Source organism: Gorilla gorilla, chromosome 18 (genome assembly GCF_029281585.2).
Source record: "Gorilla gorilla gorilla isolate KB3781 chromosome 18, NHGRI_mGorGor1-v2.1_pri, whole genome shotgun sequence".
Classification (NCBI taxonomy): Eukaryota; Metazoa; Chordata; class Mammalia; order Primates; family Hominidae; genus Gorilla; species Gorilla gorilla.
The window spans coordinates 64,403,799-64,426,833 of NC_073242.2; positions in this window are offsets into that span (position 1 = coordinate 64,403,799).

Consider the following 23,035-nt stretch of genomic DNA (forward strand, 5'->3'; position numbering starts at 1 on the left):
ACGAAGATATTTCCTTCTCTACCATAGGCCCCAAAGCGCTTGAAATCTCCACTTGCAAATTCCACAAAAAGAGGGTTTCAAATCTGCTCTGTCTAAAGAAATGTTCAACTCTGTGAGTTGAACACAAACAGCCCAAATAAGTTCCTGAGAATTCTTCTGTCTAGCGTTATATACAGAAATCCCGTTTCCAACGAAATCCTCAGAGAGGTCCAAATTTCCACTTGCAGGCTTTACAAACAGAGTGTTTCCAAACTGCTCTATGAAAACAAAGGTTAAACTCTGTGAGTGGAACGCACACATCCCAAAGTGGTTGCTGAGAATGATTCTCTCTAGTTTTTATACGAAGATATTTCCTTTTCTACCGTAGGCCCCAAAGCGCTTGAAATCTCCTCATGGAAATTCCACAAAAAGAGGGTTTCAAATCTACTCTGTCTAAAGGAAGGTTCAACTCTGTGGGTTGAACACACGCAGCCCAAAGAAGTTACTGAGAATTCTTCTGTCTAGCGTTATACGCAGAAATCCCGTTTCCAACGAAATCTTCAAAGAGGTCCAAATATCCACTTGCAGACTTTACAAACAGAGTGTTTCCAAACTGCTCTATGAAAACAAAGGTTAAACTCTGTGAGTGGAACGCTCACATCCCAAAGTGGTAGCTGAGAATGATTCTCTCTAGTTTTTATACGAAGATATTTCCTTTCTATCGATGGCCCAAAGGCGCTTGAAATCTCCACTTGCAAATTCCACAAAAACAGGGTTTCAAATCTGCTCTGTCTAAAGGAAGGTTCAACTCTGTGAGTTGTACACACTTAGCCTAAAGAGGTTACTGGGAATTCTTCTGTCTAGCGTTATATACAGAAATCCTGTCTCCAACGAAATCCTCAGAGAGGTCCAAATATCCACTTGCAGACTTTACAAACAGAGTGTCTCCAAACTGCTCTATGAAAACAAATGTTAAGCTATGTGAGTGGAACGCACACATCACAAAGTGGTTGCTGAGAATGATTCTCTCTAATTTTTAAACGAAGATATTTCCTTTTCTACCTTAGGCCCCAAAGCGCTTGAAATCTCCACTTGCAAATTCCACAGAAAGAGTGTTTCAAATCTGCTCTTTCTAAAGGAAGGTTCAACTCTGTGAGTTGAACACATGCAGCCCAAAAAAGTTACTGAGAATTCTTCTGTCTAGCGTTATATGCAGAAATCCCGTTTCCAACGAAATCCTCAAAAAGGTCCAAATATCCACTTGCAGACTTTACAAACAGAGTGTTTCCAATCTGCTCTATGAAAACAAAGGTTAAACTCTGTGAGTGGAACGCTCACATCACAAAGTGGTAGCTGAGAATGATTCTCTCTATTTTTATACGAAGATATTTCCTTTCTATCGATGGCCCAAAGGCGCTTGAAATCTCCACTTCCAAATTCCACAAAAACAGCGTTTCAAATCTGCTCTGTCTAAAGGAAGGTTCAACTCTGTGAGTTGTACACACGTAGCCTAAAAAAGTTACTGCGAATTCTTCTGTCTAGCGTTATATACGGAATTCCCGTTTCCAACGAAATCCTCAGAGAGGTCCAAATATCCACTTGCAGACTTTACAAACAGAGTGTCTCCAAACTGCTCTATGAAAACAAAGGTTAAGCTATGTGAGTGGAACGCACACATCACAAAGAGGTTGCTGAGAATGATTCTCTCTAGTTTTTATACGAAGATATTTCCTTTTCTACCATAGGCCACAAAGCGCTTGAAATCTCCACCTGCTAATTCCACAAAAAGAGGGTTTCAAATCAGCTCTGTATAAAGAAAGGTTCAACACTGTGAGTTGAACACACGCAGCCCAAATTAGTTACTGACAATTCTTCTACCTAGCGTTATATGCAGAAATCCCGTTTCCAACGAAATCCTCAAAGAGTTCCAAATATCCACTTGCAGACTTTACAAACAGAGTGTTTCCAAACTGCTGTATGAAAACAAAGGTTAAGCTATGTGAGTGGAACGCACACATCACAAAGTGGTTGCTGAGAATGATTCTCTCTAGTTTTTATACGAAGATATTTCCTTTTCTACCATAGGACCCAAAGCGCTTGAAATCTCCACTTGCAAATTCCAAAAAAAGAGGGTTTCAAATCTGCTCTGTCGAAAGGAAGGTTCAACTCTGTGAGTTGAACACACGCACCCCAAAGAAGTTACTGATAATTCTTCTGTCTAGCGTTATACGCAGAAATCCCGTTTCCAACAAAATCTTCAAAGAGGTCCAAATATCCACTTGCAGACTTTACAAACAGAGTGTTTCCAATCTGCTCTATGAATACAAAGGTTAAGCTATGTGAGTGGAACGCACACATCACAAAGCAGTTGCTGAGAATGATTCTCTCTAGTTTTTATACGAAGATATTTCCTTTTCTGCCGTAGGCCCCAAAGCGCTTGAAATCTCCTCTTGGAAATTCCACAAAAAGAGGGTTTCAAATCTGCTCTGTCTAAAGGAAGGTTCAACACTGTGAGTTGAACACACGCAGCCCAAAGTAGTTACTGACAATTCTTCTATCTAGCGTTATATGCAGAAATCCCGTTTCCAACGAAATCCTCAAAGAGGTCCAAATATCCTCTTGCAGACTTTACAAACAGAGTGTTTCCAAACTGCTGTATGAAAACAAAGGTTAAGCTATGTGAGTGGAACACACACATCACAAAGTGGTTGCTGAGAATGATTCTCTCTAGTTTTTATACGAAGATATTTCCTTTTCTACCGTAGGCCCCAAAGCGCTTGAAATCTCCTCTTGGAAATTCCACAAAAAGAGGGTTTCAAATCTGCTCTGTCTAAAGAAAGGTTCAACACTGTGAGTTGAACACACGCAGCCCAAATTAGTTACTGACAATTCTTATATCTAGCGTTATATGCAGAAATCCCGTTTCCAACGAAATCCTCAAAGAGTTCCAAATATCCACTTGCAGACTTTACAAACAGAGTGTTTCCAAACTGCTGTATGAAGACAAAGGTTAAGCTATGTGAGTGGAACGCACACATCACAAAGTGGTTGCTGAGAATGATTCTCTCTAGTTTTTATACGAAGATATTTCCTTTTCTACCTTTGGCCAGAAAGCGCTTGAAATCTCCACTTGCAAATTCCACAAAAAGAGGGTTTCACATCTTCTCTGTCTAAAGGAAGGTTTAACTGAGTGAGTTGAACACCCGCAGCCCAAAGAAGTTACTGAGAATTCTTCTGTCTAGCATTATATGCAGAAATCCCGTTTCTAACGAAATCCTCAAAGAGGTCCATATATCCACTTGCAGATTTTACAAACAGAGTGTTTCCAAACTGCTCTATGAAAAGAAAGCTTAAACTCTGTGAGTGGAACGCACACATCACAAAGTGGTTGCTGAGAATGATTCTCTCTTGTTTTTATGCAAAGATATTTCCTTTTCTACGATTGGCCCCAAAGCGCTTGAAATCTCCACTTGCAAACCCCACAAAAAGAGGGTTTCATATCTGCTCTGTCTGAAGGACGGTTCAACTCCGTGAGTTGAACACACGCAGGGCAAAGAAGTGACTGAGAATTCTTCTGTAAAGCGTTATATGCAGAAATCCCGTTTCCAAAGACATCCTCAAGAGGTCCAAATATCCACTTGCAGACTTTACAGAGTGTTTCCAAACTGCTCTATGAAAAGAAAGGTTAAACTCTGTGAGTTTAACGCACACATCACAAAGTGGTTGCTGAGAATGATTCTCTCTAGTTGTTATACGAAGATGTTTCCTTTTCTACCATTGGCCAGAAAGCGCTTGAAATCTCCACTTGCAAATTCCACAAAAAGAGGGTTTCAAATCTGCTCTGTCTAAAGGAAGGTTCAACTGCGTGAGTTGAACACCCGCAGCCCAAAGAAGTTACTGAGAATACTTCCATCTAGCGTTATATGCAGAAATCCCGTTTCCAAAGAAATCCTCAAAGGGGTCCAAATTTCCGCTTGCAGACTTTACAAACAGAGTGTTTCCAAACTGCTCTATGAAAAGAAAGGTTAAATTCTGCGAGTGGAACGCACACATCACAAAGTGGTTGCTGAGAATGATTCTCTCTAGTTTTTATACAAAGATTTTTCCCTTTCTACCATTGGCCAGAAAGCGCTTGAAATCTCCACTTCCAAATTCCACAAAAAGAGGGTTTCAAATCTGCTCTGTCTAAACGAAGGTTCAACTCTGTGATTTGAACATATGCAACCCAAAGAAGTTACTGAGAATTCTTCTCTATAGCGTTATATGCAGAAATCCCGTTTCCAATGAAATCATCAAAGAGGTCCACATATCCATTTGCAGACTTTTCAAACAGACTGTTTCCAAACTGCTCTATGAAAAGAAAGTTTAAACTCTGTGAGTGGAACGCACAGATCACAAAGTGGTTGCTGAGAATGATTCTCTCTAGTTTTTATATGAAGATATTTCCTTTTCTACCACTGGCCCCTAAGCACTTGAAATCTCCACTTGCAAATTCCACAAAAAGATGGTTTCAAATCTGCTCTGTCTTAACGAAGTTTCAACTCCGTGAGTTGAGCACACGCAGACCAAAGAAGTGACTGAGAATTCCTCTGTCTAGTGTTATATGCAGGAAACCCGTTTCTAACGAAATCCTCAAAGAGGTTCAAATATCCACTTGCAGACTTTACAAACATAGTGTTTCCAAACTGCTCTATGAAAAGAAAGGTTAAACTATCTGAGTGGAATGGACACTTCACAAAGTGGTTGCTGAGAATGATTCTCTCTAGTTTTTATACGAAGATATTTCAATTTATACCGTTGGCCCCAAAGCACTTGAAATCTCCACTTGCAAATTCCAGAAAAAGAGGGTTTCAAATCTGCCCTGTCAAAGGGAAGGTTCAACTCCATGAGTTGAACACACGCAGGCAAAGAACTGACTGACAATTCTTCTGTCTAGCGTTATATGCAGAAATCCCGTTTCCAACGGAATCCTCAAAGAGGTCCAAATATCCACTTGCAGACTTTACAAACAGAGTGTTTCCAAACTGCTCTATGAAAAGAAAGGTTAAACTCTGTGAGTGGAACGCACACATCACAAATTAGTTGCTGAGAATGATTCCCTCTAGTTTTTATACGAAGATATTTCCTTTTCTACCTTTGGCCAGAAAGCGCTTGAAATCTCCACTTGCAAATTCCACAAAAAGAGGGTTTCAAATCTTCTCTGTCTAAAGGAAGGTTTAACTGAGTGAGTTGAACACCCGCAGCCCAAAGAAGTTACTGAGAATTCTTCTGTCTAGCGTTATATGCAGAAATCCCGTTTCCAACGAAATCCTCAAAGAGGTTCAAATATCCGCTTGCAGACGTTACAAACAGAGTGTTTCCAAACTGCTCTATGAAAAGAAACGTTAAACTCCGTGAGTGGAACGCACACATCACAAAGTGGTTGCTGAGAATGATTATCTCTAGTTTTTATACGAAGATATTTCCTTTTCTACCATTGGCCTGAAAGCGCTTGAAATTTCCCTTCCAAATTCCACAAAAAGAGGGTGTCAAATCTACTCTGTCTAAACGAAGGTTCAACTCTGTGAGTTGAACACATGCAACCCAAAGAAGTTACTGAGAATTCTTCTGTCTAGCGTTATATGCAGAAATCCCGTTTCCAATGAAATCATCAAAGAGGTCCACATATCCATTAGCAGACTTTACAAACAGACTGTTTCCAAACTGCTCTATGAAAAGAAAGTTTAAACTCTGTGAGTGGAATGCACACATCACAAAGTGGTTGCTGAGAATGATTCTCTCTAGTTTTTATATGAAGATATTTCCTTTTCAACCATTGGCCCCAAAGCACTTGAAATCTCCACTTGCAAATTAAACAAAAAGAGGGTTTCATATCTGCTCTGTCCAAAGGACGGTTCAACTCTGTGAGTTGAACACAAGCAGGGCAAAGCAGTGACTGAGAATTCTTCTGTCAAGCGTTATATGCAGAAATCCCGTTTCCAACGAAATCCTCAAGAGGTCCAAATATCCACTTGCAGACTTTACAGAGTGTTTCCTAACTGCTCTATGAAAAGAAATGTTAAACTATGTCAGTGGAACTCACACACCACAAAGTGGTTGCTGAGAATGATCTCTCTAGTTTTTATACGAAGATATTTACTTTTCTACCATTGGCCAGAAAGCGCTTGAAATCTCCACTTGCAAATTCCACAAAAAGAGGGTTTCAAATCTTCTCTGTCTAAAGGAAGGTTTAACTGAGTGAGTTGAACACCCGCAGCCCAAAGAAGTTACTGAGAATTCTTCTGTCTAGCGTTATATGCAGAAATCCCGTTTCCAACGAAATCCTCAAAGAGGTTCAAATATCCGCTTGCAGACGTTACAAACAGAGTGTTTCCAAACTGCTCTATGAAAAGAAACGTTAAACTCCGTGAGTGGAACGCACACATCACAAAGTGGTTGCTGAGAATGATTATCTCTAGTTTTTATACGAAGATATTTCCTTTTCTACCATTGGCCTGAAAGCGCTTGAAATTTCCCTTCCAAATTCCACAAAAAGAGGGTGTCAAATCTACTCTGTCTAAACGAAGGTTCAACTCTGTGAGTTGAACACATGCAACCCAAAGAAGTTACTGAGAATTCTTCTGTCTAGCGTTATATGCAGAAATCCCGTTTCCAATGAAATCATCAAAGAGGTCCACATATCCATTAGCAGACTTTACAAACAGACTGTTTCCAAACTGCTCTATGAAAAGAAAGTTTAAACTCTGTGAGTGGAATGCACACATCACAAAGTGGTTGCTGAGAATGATTCTCTCTAGTTTTTATATGAAGATATTTCCTTTTCAACCATTGGCCCCAAAGCACTTGAAATCTCCACTTGCAAATTAAACAAAAAGAGGGTTTCATATCTGCTCTGTCCAAAGGACGGTTCAACTCTGTGAGTTGAACACAAGCAGGGCAAAGCAGTGACTGAGAATTCTTCTGTCAAGCGTTATATGCAGAAATCCCGTTTCCAACGAAATCCTCAAGAGGTCCAAATATCCACTTGCAGACTTTACAGAGTGTTTCCTAACTGCTCTATGAAAAGAAATGTTAAACTATGTCAGTGGAACTCACACACCACAAAGTGGTTGCTGAGAATGATCTCTCTAGTTTTTATACGAAGATATTTACTTTTCTACCATTGGCCAGAAAGCTCTAGAAATCTCCACTTGCAAATTCCACATAAAGAGGGTTTCAAATCTACTCTGTCTAAAGGAAGGTTCAACTGCGTGAGTTGAACACCCGCAGCCCAAAGAAGATACTGAGAATTCTTCTGTCTAGCGTTATAGGCAGAAATCCCGTTTCCAATGAAATCCTCAAAGAGGTCCAAATATCCACTTGCAGACTTTACAAACAGAGTGTTTCCAAACTGCTCTATGAAAAGAAAGGTTAAACTCTGTGAGTGGAACGCACACATCACAAAGTGGTTGCTGAGAATGATTCTCTCTAGTTTTTATACGAAGATATTTCCTTTTCTACCATTGGCCCCAAAACGCTTGAAATCTCCACTTGCAAATCCCACAAAAAGAGGGTTTCAAATCTGCTCTGTCTAAAGGATGGTTCAACTCCGTTAGTGCAACACACGCAGCTCAAAGAAGTGACTGAGAATTCTTCTGTCAAGCGTTATATGCAGAAATCCCGTTTCCAACGACATCCTCAAAGAGGTCCAAATATCCACTTGCAGAATTTACAGAGTGTTTCCAAAATGCTCTATGAAAAGAAAGGTTAAACTCTGTGAGTGGAACGCACACATCACAAACTGGTTGCTGACAATGATTCTCTCTAGTTTTTATACGAAGATATTTCCTTTTCTACCATTGGAACAAAAGCGCATGAAATCTCCAATTGCAAATTCCACAAGCAGAGGGTTTCAAATCTGCTCTGTCTAAAGGAAGGTTCAACTGTGTGAGTTGAACATATGCAACCCAAAGAAGTTACTGAGAATTCTTCTGTCTAGCGTTATACGCAGAAATCCCGTTTCCAAAGAAATCTTCAAAGAGGTCCAAATATCCACTTGCAGACTTTACAAACAGAGTGTTTCCAAACTGCTCTATGAAAACAAAGGTTAAACTCTGTGAGTGGAACGCTCACATCCCAAAGTGGTAGCTGAGAATGATTCTCTCTAGTTTTTATACGAAGATATTTCCTTTCTATCGATGGCACAAAGGCGCTTGAAATCTCCACTTGCAAATTCCACAAAAACAGGGTTTCAAATCTGCTCTGTCTAAAGGAAGGTTCAACTCTGTGAGTTGTACACACTTAGCCTAAAGAGGTTACCGGGAATTCTTCTGTCTAGCGTTATATACAGAAATCCTGTCTCCAACGAAATCCTCAGAGAGGTCCAAATTTCCACTTGCAGGCTTTACAAACAGAGTGTTTCCAAACTGCTCTATGAAAACAAAGGTTAAACTCTGTGAGTGGAACGCACACATCACAAAGTTGTTGCTGAGAATGATTCTCTCTAGTTTTTATACGAAGATATTCCCTTTTCTACCGTAGGCCCCAAAGCGCTTGAAATCTCCACATGGAAATTCCACAAAAAGAGGGTTTCAAATCTGCTCTGTCTAAAGGAAGGTTCAACTCTGTGAGTTGAACACACACAGCCCAAAGAAGTTACTGAGAATTCTTCTGTCTAGCGTTATATGCAGAAATCCCGTTTCCAGCAAAATCCTCAAAGAGGTCCAAATATCCACTTGCAGACTATACAAACAGAGTGTTTCCAAACTGCTCTATGAAAACAAAGGTTAAGCTATGTGAGTGGAACGCACACATCACAAAGTGGTTGCTGAGAATGATTCTCACTAGTTTTTATACGAAGATATTTCCTTCTCTACCATAGGCCCCAAAGCGCTTGAAATCTCCACTTGCAAATTCCACAAAAAGAGGGTTTCAAATCTGCTCTGTCTAAAGAAATGTTCAACTCTGTGAGTTGAACACAAACAGCCCAAATAAGTTCCTGAGAATTCTTCTGTCTAGCGTTATATACAGAAATCCCGTTTCCAACGAAATCCTCAGAGAGGTCCAAATTTCCACTTGCAGGCTTTACAAACAGAGTGTTTCCAAACTGCTCTATGAAAAGAAAGTTTAAACACTGTGAGTGGAACGAACATATCACAAAGTGGTTGCTGAGAATGATTCTCTCTAGTTTTTATACGAAGATATTTCAATTTATACAATTGGCCCCAAAGCGCTGGAAATCTCCACTTGCAAATTCCACAAAAAGAGGGTTTCATATCTGCCCTGTCTAAAGGAAGATTCAATTCCATGAGTTGAACACAGGCAGCCAAAGAAGTTACAGAGAATTTTCCTGTCTAGCGTTATATGCAGAAATCCCTTTTCCAACAAAATCCTCAAAGAGGTCCAAATGTCCACATGCAGACTTTAAAAACAGAGTGTTTCCAAACTGCTCTATGAAAAGAAAGGTTAAACTCTGTGAGTGGAACGCACACATCACAGAGTGGTTGCTGAGAATGATTCTCTCTCCTTTTTATACGAAGATATTTCCTTTTCTACCATTGGACCCAAAGCGCTAGAAATCTCCACTTGCAAATTCCACAAAAAGTGGGTTTCAAATCTGCTCTGTCTAAAGGAAGGTTCAATTCTGTGAGTTGAACACACACAGCCCAAAGAAGTGACTGAGAAATCTTCTGTCTAGCGTTATACGCAGAAATCCCGTTTCCAATGAAATCCTCAAAGAGATCCAAATATCCACTTGCAGACATTACAAACAGAGTGTTTCCAAACTGCTCTATGAAAAGAAAGGTTAAACTCTGTGAGTGGAACGCACACATCACAAAGTGGTTGCTGAGAATGATTCTCTCTAGTTTTTATACGAAGATATTTCCTTTTCTACCATTGGCCAGAAAGCGCTTGAAATCTCCACTTGCAAATTCCACAAAAAGAGGGTTTCAAATCTGCTCTTTCTAAAGGAAGGTCCAAATCCGTGAGTTGAGCACACGCAGCCCAAAGAAGTGACTGAGAATTCTTCTGTCTAGCGTTATATGCAGAAATCCCGTTTCCAACGAAATCCTCAAAGAGGTCCAAATATCCACTTGCAGACTTAACAAACAGAGTGTTTCCAAACTGCTCTATGAAAAGAAACGTTAAACTCTGTGAGTGGAACGCACACATCACAAAGTGGTTGCTGATTATGATTCTCTCTAGTTTTTATACGAAGATATTTCCTTTTCTACCATTGGCCCCAAAGCGCTTGAAATCTCCACTTGCAAATTCCACAAAAAGAGAGTTTCAAATCAGCTCTGCATAAAGGAAGGTTCATCTCCCTGAGTTGAACACACGCAGCCCAAAGAAGTGACTGAGAATTCTTCTGTCTAGCATTATATGCAGTAATCCCGTTTCCAACCAAATAATCAAGGAGCTGCAAATATCCACTTGCAGACTTTATGAACAGAGTTTTTCTAAACTGCTCTATGAAAAGAAAGGTTAAACTCTGTGAGTGGAACGCACACATCACAAGGTGGTTGCTGAGAATGATTCTCTCTAGTTTTTATATAAAGATATTTCCTTTTCTACCATTGGCCCCAAAGCGCTTGAAATCTCCACTTGCAAATCCCACAAAAAGAGGGTTTCAAATCTGCTCTGTCTAAACGACGGTTCAACTCCGTGAGTTCAACACACGCAGCTCAAAGAAGTGACTGAGAATTCTTCTGTCAAGCGTTATATGCAGAAATCCCGTTTCCAACGACATCCTCAAAGAGGTCCAAATATCCACTTGCAGACTTTACAGAGTGTTTCCCAACTGCTCTATGAAAGAAAGGTTAAACTTTGTGAGTGGAACGCACACATCACAAAGTGGTTGCTGACAATGATTCTCTCTAGTTTTTATACGAAGATATTTCCTTTTCTACCATTGGCCAGAAAGCACTTGTAATCTCCACTTGCAAATTCCAGAAAAATAGGGTTTCAAATCTGCCCTGTCTAAGGGAATGTTCAACTCCATGAGTTGAACACACGCAGCCAAAGAAGTGACTGAGGGTTCTTCTGTCTAGCGTTATATGCAGAAATCCCGTTTCCAACGAAATCCTCAAAGAGGTCCAAATATCCACTTGCAGACTTTACAAACAGAGCGTTTCCAAACTGCTCTATCAAAAGAAAGGTTAAACTCTGTGAGTGGAACGCACACATCTCAAAGTGGTTGCTGAGAATGATTCTCTCTAGTTTTTATGCGAAGATATTTCCTTTTCTACCATTGGTCAGAAAGCGCTTGAAATTTACACTTCCAAATTCCAAAAAAAGTGGGTTTCAAATCTGCTCTTTCTAAATGAATGTTCAACTCTGTGAGCTGAACACATGCAACCCAGAGAAGTTACTGAGAATTCTTCTGTCTAGCGTTATACGCAGAAATCCCGTTTCCAATGAAATAATCAAAGAGGTCCACATATCCACTTGCAGACTTTACAAACAGAGTGTTTCCAAACTCCTCTATGAAAAGAAAGTTAAAACTCTGTGAGTGGAACGCACACATCTCATAGCTGTTGCTGAGAATGATTCTCTCTAGTTTTTATACGAAGATATTTCCTTTTCTACCATTGGCCAGAAAGCGCTTGAAATCTCCACTTGCAAATTCCACAAAAAGAGGGTTTCAAACCTGCTCTTTCTAAAGGAAGGTCCAACTCCGTGAGTTGAGCTCACGCAGCCCAAAGAAGTGACTGAGAATTCTTCTGTCTAGCGTTATATGCAGAAATCCCGTTTCCAACGAAATCCTCCAAGAGGTCCAAATATCCACTTGCACACTCTACAAACAGAGTGTTTCCAAACTGCTCTATGAAAAGAAAGGTTAAACTCCGTGAGTGGAGCGCACACATCACAAAGTGGTTGCTGAGAATGATTTTGTCTAGTTTTTATACGAAGATAATTCCTTTTCTACCATTGGTCAGAAAGCGCAAGAAATCTCCACTTGCAAATTCCACAAAATGAGGCTTTCAAATCTGATCTGTCTAATGGAAGGTTCAACTCCGCGAGTCGAACACAAGTAACCCAAAGAAGATACTGAGATGTCTTCTGTCTAGCGTTATATGCAGAAATCCCGTTTCCAAAGAAATCCTCAAAGAGGTCCAAATATCCACTTGCAGACTTTAAAAACAGAGTGTTTCCAAACTGCTCTATGAAAAGAAACGTTAAACTCTGTGAGTGGAACGCACACATCACAAAGTGGTTGCTGATTATGATTCTCTCTAGTTTTTATACGAAGATATTTCCTTTTCTACCATTGGCCCCAAAACGCTAGAAATCTCCACTTGCAAATTCCACAAAAACAGAGTTTCAAATCAGCTCTGCATAAAGGAAGGTTCATCTCCCTGAGTTGAACACACGCAGCCCAAAGAAGTGACTGAGAATTCTTCTGTCTAGCATTATATGCAGTAATCCCGTTTCCAACCAAATAATCAAGGAGCTGCAAATATCCACTTGCAGACTTTACGAACAGAGTGTTTCTAAACTGCTCTATGAAAAGAAAGGTTAAACTCTGTGAGTGGAACGCACACATCACAAGGTGGTTGCTGAGAATGATTCTCTCTAGTTTTTATATAAAGATATTTCCTTTTCTACCATTGGCCCCAAAGCGCTTGAAATCTCCACTTGCAAATTTCACAAAAAGAGGGTTTCAAACCTGCTCTTTCTAAAGGAAGGTCCAACTCCGTGAGTTGACCTCACGCAGCCCAAAGAAGTGACTGAGAATTCTTCTGTCTAGCGTTATATGCAGAAATCCCGTTTCCAACGAAATCCTCAAAGAGGTCCAAATATCCACTTGCACACTCTACAAACAGAGTGTTTCCAAACTGCTCTATGAAAAGAAAGGTTAAACTCCGTGAGTGGAGCGCACACATCACAAAGTGGTTGCTGAGAATGATTTTGTCTAGTTTTTATACGAAGATATTTCCTTTTCTACCATTGGTCAGAAAGCGCTTGAAATCTCCACTTGCAAATTCCACAAAAAGAGGCTTTCAAATCTGCTCTGTCTAATGGAAGGTTCAACTCCGCGAGTCGAACACAAGTAACCCAAAGAAGATACTGAGATGTCTTCTGTCTAGCGTTATATGCAGAAATCCCGTTTCCAAAGAAATCCTCAAAGAGGTCCAAATATCCACTTGCAGACTTTACAAACAGAGTGTTTCCAAACTGCTCTATGAAAAGAAACGTTAAACTCTGTGAGTGGAACGCACACATCACAAAGTGGTTGCTGATTATGATTCTCTCTAGTTTTTATACGAAGATATTTCCTTTTCTACCGTTGGCCCGAAAGCGCTTGAAATCTCAAACTGCAAATTCCACAAAAAGAGGGTTTCAAATCTGCTCTGTCAAAAGGAAGGTTCAACTCCGTGAGTTGAACACCCGCAGCCCAAAGAAGTTACTGAGAATTCTTCTGTCTAGCATTATATGCAGAAATCCCGTTTCCAACGAAATCCTCAAAGAGGAAAAAATATCCACTTGCAGACTTTACAAACAGAGTGTTTCCAAACTGCTCTATGAAAGGAAAGGTTAAACACTGTGAGCGGAATGCACACATCACAAAATGGTTGCTGAGAATGATTCTCTCTAGTTTTTATACGAAGATATTACCTTTTCTACCATTGGCTAGAAAGCGCTTGAAATCTCCACTTCCAAATTCCACAAAAAGAGGGTTTCAAATCTGCTCTGTCTAAACGAAGGTTCAACTCTGTGAGTTGAACACATGCAACCCAAAGAAGTTGCTGAGAATTCTTCTGTCTAGCGTTATACCCAGAAATCCCGTTTCCAATGAAATCATCAAAGAGGTCCACATATCCACTTGCAGACTTTACAAACAGAGTGTTTCCAAACTGCTCTATGAAATGAAAGGTTAAACTCTGTGAGTGGAACACACACATCACTGAGTGGTTGCTCAGAAGGATTCTCTCTAGTTTTTATACGAAGATAATTCCTTTTCTACCATTGGACACAAAGCGCTTGAAATCTCCACTTGCAAGTTCCACAAAAAGAGGGTTTCAAATCTGCTCTTTCTAAAGGAAGGTTCAACTCCGTGAGTTGAACACACGCAGCCCAAAGAAGTGACTGAGAATACTTCTGTCTAGCGTTATACGCAGAAATCCTGTTTCCAACGAAATCCTCAAAGAGGTCCAAATATCCACTTGCAGACTTTACAAACAGAGTGTTTCCAAACTGCTCCATGAAAAGAAAGGTTAAACTCTGTGAGTGGAACGCACACATCACAAAGTGGTTGCTGAGAACGATTCTCTCTAGTATTTGTACGAAGATATTTCCTTTTCTACCATTGGCCCCAAAGCGCTTGAAATCTCCACTTGCAAATCCCACAAAAAGAGGGTTTCAAATCAGCTCTGCATAAAGGAAGGTTAATCTCCCTGAGTTGAACACACGCAGGGCAAAGAAGTGACTGAGAATTCTTCTGTCTAGCGTTATATGCAGAAATCCTGTTCCAACGAAATCCTCAAAGAAGACCAAATATCCACTTGCAGACTTTACAGAGTGTCTCCAAACTGCTCTATGAAAACAAAGGTTAAGCTATGTGAGTGGAACGCACACATCACAAAGAGGTTGCTGAGAATGATTCTCTCTAGTTTTTATACGAAGATATTTCCTTTTCTACCATAGGCCCCAAAGCGCTTGAAATCTCCACTTGCAAATTCCACAAAAAGAGGGTTTCAAATCTGCTCTGTCAAAAGGAAGGTTCAACCCTGTGAGTTGAACACACGCAACCCAAAGAAGTTACTGAGAATTCTTCTGTCTAGCGTTATATGCCGAAATCCCGTTTCCAATGAATTCTTCAATGAGGTCCAAATATCCACTTGCAGACTTTACAAACAGAGTGTTTCCAATCTGCTCTATGAAAACAAAGGTTAAACTCTGTGAGTGGAACGCTCACATCCCAAAGTGGTAGCTGAGAATGATTCTCTCTAGTTTTATACAAAGATATTACCTTTCTAACGATGGCCCAAAGGCGCTTCAAATCTCCACTTGCAAATTACACAAAAACAGGGTTTCAAATCTGCTCTGTCTAAAGGAAGGTTCAACTCTGTGAGTTGTACACACGTAGCCTAAAGAAGTTACTGGGAATTCTTCTGTCTAGCGTTATGTACGGAAATCCCGTTTCCAACGAAATCCTCAGAGAGGTCCAAATATCCACTTGCAGACATTACAAACAGAGTGTTACCAAACTGCTCTATGAAAAGAAAGGTTAAACTCTGTGAGTGGAACGCACACATCACAAAGTGGTTGCTGAGAATGATTCTCTCTAGTTTTTATACGAAGATATTTCCTTTTCTACCATAGGCCCCAAAGCGCTTGAAATCTCCACTTGCAAATTCCACAGAAAGAGTGTTTCAAATCTGCTCTTTGTAAAGGAAGGTTCAACTCTGTGAGATGAACACATGGAGCCCAAAAAAGTTACTGAGAATTCTTCTGTCTAGCTTTATATTCAGAAATCCCGTTTCCAACGATATCCTCATAGAGGTCCAAATTTCCACTTGCAGACTTTACAAACAGAGTGTTTCCAAACTGCTCTATGAAAACAAAGGTTAAACTCTGTGAGTGGAACGCACACATCACAAAGTGGTTGCTGAGAATGATTCTCTCTAGTTTTTATACGAAGATATTTCCTTTTCTAGCGTAGGCCCCAAAGCGCTTGAAATCTCCTCTTGGAAATTCCACAAAAAGAGGGTTTCAAATCTGCTCTGTCTAAAGGAAGGTTCAACACTGTGAGTTGAACACACGCAGCCCAAAGTAGTTACTGAGAATTCTTCTATTTAGCGTTATATGCAGAAATCCCGTTTCCAACGAAATCCTCAAAGAGTTCCAAATATCCACTTGCAGACTTTACAAACAGAGTGTTTCCAAACTGCTCAATGAAAACAAAGGTTAAGCTATGTGAGTGGAACGCACACATCACAAAGTGGTTGCTGAGAATGATTCTCTCTAGTTTTTATACGAAGATATTTCCTTTTCTACCATAGGCCCCAAAGCGCTTGAAATCTGCACTTGCAAATTCCACAAAAAGAGTGTTTCAAATCTGGTCTGTCTAAAGGAAGGTTCAACTCTGTGAGTTGAACACACGCAGCCCCAAGAAGTTACTGAGAATTCTTCTGTCTAGCGTTATATACAGAAATCCCGTTTCCAACGAAATCTTCAAAGAGGTCCAAATATCCACTTGCAGACTTTACAAACAGAGTGTTTCCAATCTGCTCTATGAAAACAAAGGTTAAGCTATGTGAGTGGAACGCACACATCACAAAGTGATTGCTGAGAATGATTCTCTCTAGTTTTTATACGCAGATATTTCCTTTTCTACCATTGGCCCCAAAGCACTTGAAATCTCCACTTGCAAATTCCACAAAAAGAGGGTTTCAAATCTGCTCTGTCAAAAGGAAGGTTCAACTCTGTGAGTTGAACACACGCAACCCAAGGAAGTTACTGAGAATTCTTCTGTCTAGCGTTATACGCAGAAATCCCGTTTCCAACGAAATCTCCAAAGAGGTCCAAATATCCATTTGCAGACTTTACAAACAGAGTGTTTCCAATCCGCTCTATGAAAACAAAGGTTAAACTCTGTGTGTGGAACGCTCACATCCCTAAGTGGTAGCTGAGAACGATTCTCTCTAGTTTTATACGAAGATATTTCCTTTCTATCGATGGCCCAAAAACGCTTGAAATCTCCACTTGCAAATTCCACAAAAACATGGTTTCAAATCTGCTCTGTCTAAAGGAAGGTTCAACTCTGTGAGTTGAACACACGCAGCCCAAAGAAGTTACTGAGAATTCTTCTGTCTAGAGTTATATGCAGAAATCTCGTTTCCAACGAAATGCTCAAAGAGGTCCAAATACCCACTTGCAGACTATACAAACAGAGTGTTTCCAAACTGCTCTATGAAAACAAAGGTTAAGCTATGTGAGTGGAACGCACACATCACAAAGTGGTTGCTGAGAATGATTCTCTCTAGTTTTTATACGTAGATATTTCCTTCTCTACCAAAGGCCACAAAGCGCTTGAAATCTCCACTTGCAAATTCCACAAAAAGAGTGTTTCAAATCTGCTCTGTCTAAAGGAAGGTTCAACTCTGTGAGTTGAACACACGCAACCCAAAGAAGTTACTGAGAATTCTTCTGTCTAGCGCTATATACAGAAATCCCGTTTCCAACGAAATCCTCATAGAGGTCCAAATTTCCACTTGCAGACTTTACAAACAGAGTGTTTCCAAACTGCTCTATGAAAACAAAGGTTAAACTCTGTGAGTGGAACGCACACATCACAAAGTGGTTGCTGAGAATGATTCTCTCTAGTTTTTAAACGAAGATATTTCCTTTTCTACCGTAGGCCCAAAAGCGCTTGAAATCTCCTCTTGGAAATTTCACAAAAAGAGGGTTTCAAATCTGCTCTGTGTAAAGGAAGGTTCAACACTGTGAGTTGAACACACGCAGCCCAAAATGGTTACTGACAATTCTTCTATCTAGCGTTTTATGCAGAAATCCCGTTTCCAAAGACATCCTCAAAGAGTTCCAAATATCCACCTGCAGACTTTACAAACAGAGTGTTTCCAATCTGCTCTATGAAAACAAAGGTTAAGCTATGTGAGTGGAACGCACTCATCACAAAGTGGTTGCTGAGAATCATTCTCTCTAGTTTTTATATGAAGATATTTCCTTTTCTACCATTGGCCCCAAAGCGCTTGAAATCTCCACTTGCCAATCCCACAAAAAGAGGGTTTCAAATCTGCTCTGTCTAAAGGATGATTCAACTCCGTTAGTGCAACACACGCAGCTCAAAGAAGTGACTGAGAATTCTTCTGTCAAGCGTTATATGCAGAACTCCCGTTTCCAACGACATCCTCAAAGAGGTCCAAATATCCACTTGCAGAATTTACAGAGTGTTTCCAAAATGCTCTATGAAAAGAAAGGTTAAACTCTGTGAGTGGAACGCACACATCACAAACTGGTTGCTGACAATGATTCTCTCTAGTTTTTATACGAAGATATTTCCTTTTCTACCTTTGAATCAAAAGCGCTTAAAATCTCCAATTGCAAATTCCACAAACAGAGGGTTTCAAATCTGCTCTGTCTAAAGGAAGGTTCAACTGTGTGAGTTGAACATATGCAACCCAAAGAAGTTACTGAGAATTCTTCTGTCTAGCGTTATATGCAGAAATCCCGTTTCCAATGAAATCGTCAAAGAGGTCCACATATCCATTTGCAGACTTTACAAACAGAGTTTTTCCAAACTGCTCTATGAAAAGAAAGTTTAAACTCTGTGAGTGGAACGAACACATCACAAAGTGGTTGCTGAGAATGATTCTCTCTAGTTTTTATACGAAGATATTTCAATTTATACCATTGGCCCCAAAGCGCTGGTAATCTCCACTTGCAAATTCCACAAAAAGTGGGTTTCAAATCTGCTCTTTCTAAAGGAAGGTTCAATTCTGTGAGTTGAACACACGCAGCCCAAAGAAGTGACTGAGAATTCTTCTGTCTAGCGTTATATGCAGAAATCCCGTTTCCAATGAAATCCTCAAAGAGATCCAAATATCCACTTGCAGACTTTACAAACAGAGTGTTTCCAAACTGCTCTATGAAAAGAAAGGTTAAACTCTGTGAGTGGAACGCACACATCACAAAGTGGTTGCTGAGAATGATTCTCTCTAGTTTTTATACGAAGATATTTCCTTTTCTACCATTGGCCAGAAAGCACTTGAAATCTAAAAATTGCAAATTCCATAAAAAGAGGGTTTCAAATATGCTGTGTCTAAAGGAAGGTTCAGCTGTGTGAGTTGAACACCCGCAGCCCAAAGAAGTGACTGAGAATTCTTCTGTCTGGCGTTATATGCAGAAATCCCGTTTCCAACAAAATCCTCAAAGATGTCCAAATATCCACTTTCAGACTTTACAAACAGAGTGTTTCCAAACTTCTCTATGAAAAGAAAGGTTAAACTCCGTGAACGGAACGCACACTTCATAAAGTTGTTGCTGACAATGATTCATTCTGGTTTTTATACAAAGATATTTCCTTTTCTACCATTGGCCCCAAAGCACTGGAAATCTCCACTTGCAAATTCCAGAAAAAGAGGGTTTTAAATCTGCCCTGTCTAAAGGAAGGTTCAATTCCATGAGTTGAACACACGCAGCCAAAGAAGTTACAGAGAATTCTTCTTTCTAGCGTTATATGCAGAAATCCCCTTTCCAACAAAATCCTCAATGAGGTCCAAATATCCACTTGCGGACTTTACAAACAGAGTGTTTCCAAACTGCTCTATGAAAAGAAAGGTTGAACTCTGTGAGTGGAACGCACACATCACAAAGTGGTTGCTGAGAATGATTCTCTCTAGTTTTTATACGAAGATATTTCCTTTTCTACCATTGGCCCCAAAGCGCTTGAAATCTCCACTTGCAAATCCCACAAAAAGAGGGTTTCAAATCTGCTCTGTATAAAGGACGGTTCAACTCCGTGAGTTGAACACACGCAGGGCAAAGAAGCGACTCAGAATTCTTCTGTCTAGCGTTATATGCAGAAATCCCGTTTCCAACGAAATCCTCAAAGAGTTCCAAATATCCACTTGCAGACTTTACAGAGTGTTTCCAAATTGCTCTATGAAAAGAAAGCTTAAACTCTGTGAGTGGAACGCACACATCACAAAGTGGTTGCTGAGAATGATTCTCTCTAGTTTTTATACGAAGATATTTCCTTTTCTACCATTGGCCAGAAAGCGCTTGAAATCTCCACTTGCAAATTCCACAAAAAGAGGGTTTCACATCTGCTCTTTCTAAAGGAAGGTCCAACTCCGTGAGTTGAGCACACGCAGCCCAAAGAAGTGACTGAGAATTCTTCTGTCTAGCGTTATATGCAGAAATCCCGTTTCCAACGAAATCCTCCAAGAGGTCCAAATATCCACTTGCACACTCTACAAACAGAGTGTTTCCAAACTGCTCTATGAAAAGAAAGGTTAAACTCTGTGAGTGAAGCGCACAATTCACAAAGTGGTTGCTGAGAATGATTCTGTCTAGTTTTTATACGAAGATATTTCCTTTTCTACCATTGGTCAGAAAGCCCTTGAAATCTCCACTTGCAAATTCCACAAAAAGAGGCTTTCAAAACTGTTCTGTCTAATGGAAGGTTCAACTCTGCGAGTCGAACACAAGTAACCCAAAGTAGAAACAGAGATTTCTTCTGTCTAGCGTTATACGCAGAAATCCCGTTTCCAATGAAATCCTCCAAGAGGTCCAAATATCCACTTGAGGACTTTACAAACAGAATGCTTCCAAACTGCTCTATGAAAAGAAAGGTTAAACTCTGTGAGTGGAACACAAACATCACAAAGTGGTTGCTGAGAATGAATCTCTAATTTTTAAACGAAGATATTTCCTTTTCTACCGTAGGCCCAAAAGCGCTTGAAATCTCCTCTTGGAAATTTCACAAAAAGAGGGTTTCAAATCTGCTCTGTGTAAAGGAAGGTTCAACACTGTGAGTTGAACACACGCAGCCCAAAATGGTTACTGACAATTCTTCTATCTAGCGTTTTATGCAGAAATCCCGTTTCCAAAGACATCCTCAAAGAGTTCCAAATATCCACCTGCAGACTTTACAAACAGAGTGTTTCCAATCTGCTCTATGAAAACAAAGGTTAAGCTATGTGAGTGGAACGCACTCATCACAAAGTGGTTGCTGAGAATCATTCTCTCTAGTTTTTATATGAAGATATTTCCTTTTCTACCATTGGCCCCAAAGCGCTTGAAATCTCCACTTGCCAATCCCACAAAAAGAGGGTTTCAAATCTGCTCTGTCTAAAGGATGATTCAACTCCGTTAGTGCAACACACGCAGCTCAAAGAAGTGACTGAGAATTCTTCTGTCAAGCGTTATATGCAGAACTCCCGTTTCCAACGACATCCTCAAAGAGGTCCAAATATCCACTTGCAGAATTTACAGAGTGTTTCCAAAATGCTCTATGAAAAGAAAGGTTAAACTCTGTGAGTGGAACGCACACATCACAAACTGGTTGCTGACAATGATTCTCTCTAGTTTTTATACGAAGATATTTCCTTTTCTACCTTTGAATCAAAAGCGCTTAAAATCTCCAATTGCAAATTCCACAAACAGAGGGTTTCAAATCTGCTCTGTCTAAAGGAAGGTTCAACTGTGTGAGTTGAACATATGCAACCCAAAGAAGTTACTGAGAATTCTTCTGTCTAGCGTTATATGCAGAAATCCCGTTTCCAATGAAATCGTCAAAGAGGTCCACATATCCATTTGCAGACTTTACAAACAGAGTTTTTCCAAACTGCTCTATGAAAAGAAAGTTTAAACTCTGTGAGTGGAACGAACACATCACAAAGTGGTTGCTGAGAATGATTCTCTCTAGTTTTTATACGAAGATATTTCAATTTATACCATTGGCCCCAAAGCGCTGGTAATCTCCACTTGCAAATTCCACAAAAAGTGGGTTTCAAATCTGCTCTTTCTAAAGGAAGGTTCAATTCTGTGAGTTGAACACACGCAGCCCAAAGAAGTGACTGAGAATTCTTCTGTCTAGCGTTATATGCAGAAATCCCGTTTCCAATGAAATCCTCAAAGAGATCCAAATATCCACTTGCAGACTTTACAAACAGAGTGTTTCCAAACTGCTCTATGAAAAGAAAGGTTAAACTCTGTGAGTGGAACGCACACATCACAAAGTGGTTGCTGAGAATGATTCTCTCTAGTTTTTATACGAAGATATTTCCTTTTCTACCATTGGCCAGAAAGCACTTGAAATCTAAAAATTGCAAATTCCATAAAAAGAGGGTTTCAAATATGCTGTGTCTAAAGGAAGGTTCAGCTGTGTGAGTTGAACACCCGCAGCCCAAAGAAGTGACTGAGAATTCTTCTGTCTGGCGTTATATGCAGAAATCCCGTTTCCAACAAAATCCTCAAAGATGTCCAAATATCCACTTTCAGACTTTACAAACAGAGTGTTTCCAAACTTCTCTATGAAAAGAAAGGTTAAACTCCGTGAACGGAACGCACACTTCATAAAGTTGTTGCTGACAATGATTCATTCTGGTTTTTATACAAAGATATTTCCTTTTCTACCATTGGCCCCAAAGCACTGGAAATCTCCACTTGCAAATTCCAGAAAAAGAGGGTTTTAAATCTGCCCTGTCTAAAGGAAGGTTCAATTCCATGAGTTGAACACACGCAGCCAAAGAAGTTACAGAGAATTCTTCTTTCTAGCGTTATATGCAGAAATCCCCTTTCCAACAAAATCCTCAATGAGGTCCAAATATCCACTTGCGGACTTTACAAACAGAGTGTTTCCAAACTGCTCTATGAAAAGAAAGGTTGAACTCTGTGAGTGGAACGCACACATCACAAAGTGGTTGCTGAGAATGATTCTCTCTAGTTTTTATACGAAGATATTTCCTTTTCTACCATTGGCCCCAAAGCGCTTGAAATCTCCACTTGCAAATCCCACAAAAAGAGGGTTTCAAATCTGCTCTGTATAAAGGACGGTTCAACTCCGTGAGTTGAACACACGCAGGGCAAAGAAGCGACTCAGAATTCTTCTGTCTAGCGTTATATGCAGAAATCCCGTTTCCAACGAAATCCTCAAAGAGTTCCAAATATCCACTTGCAGACTTTACAGAGTGTTTCCAAATTGCTCTATGAAAAGAAAGCTTAAACTCTGTGAGTGGAACGCACACATCACAAAGTGGTTGCTGAGAATGATTCTCTCTAGTTTTTATACGAAGATATTTCCTTTTCTACCATTGGCCAGAAAGCGCTTGAAATCTCCACTTGCAAATTCCACAAAAAGAGGGTTTCACATCTGCTCTTTCTAAAGGAAGGTCCAACTCCGTGAGTTGAGCACACGCAGCCCAAAGAAGTGACTGAGAATTCTTCTGTCTAGCGTTATATGCAGAAATCCCGTTTCCAACGAAATCCTCCAAGAGGTCCAAATATCCACTTGCACACTCTACAAACAGAGTGTTTCCAAACTGCTCTATGAAAAGAAAGGTTAAACTCTGTGAGTGAAGCGCACAATTCACAAAGTGGTTGCTGA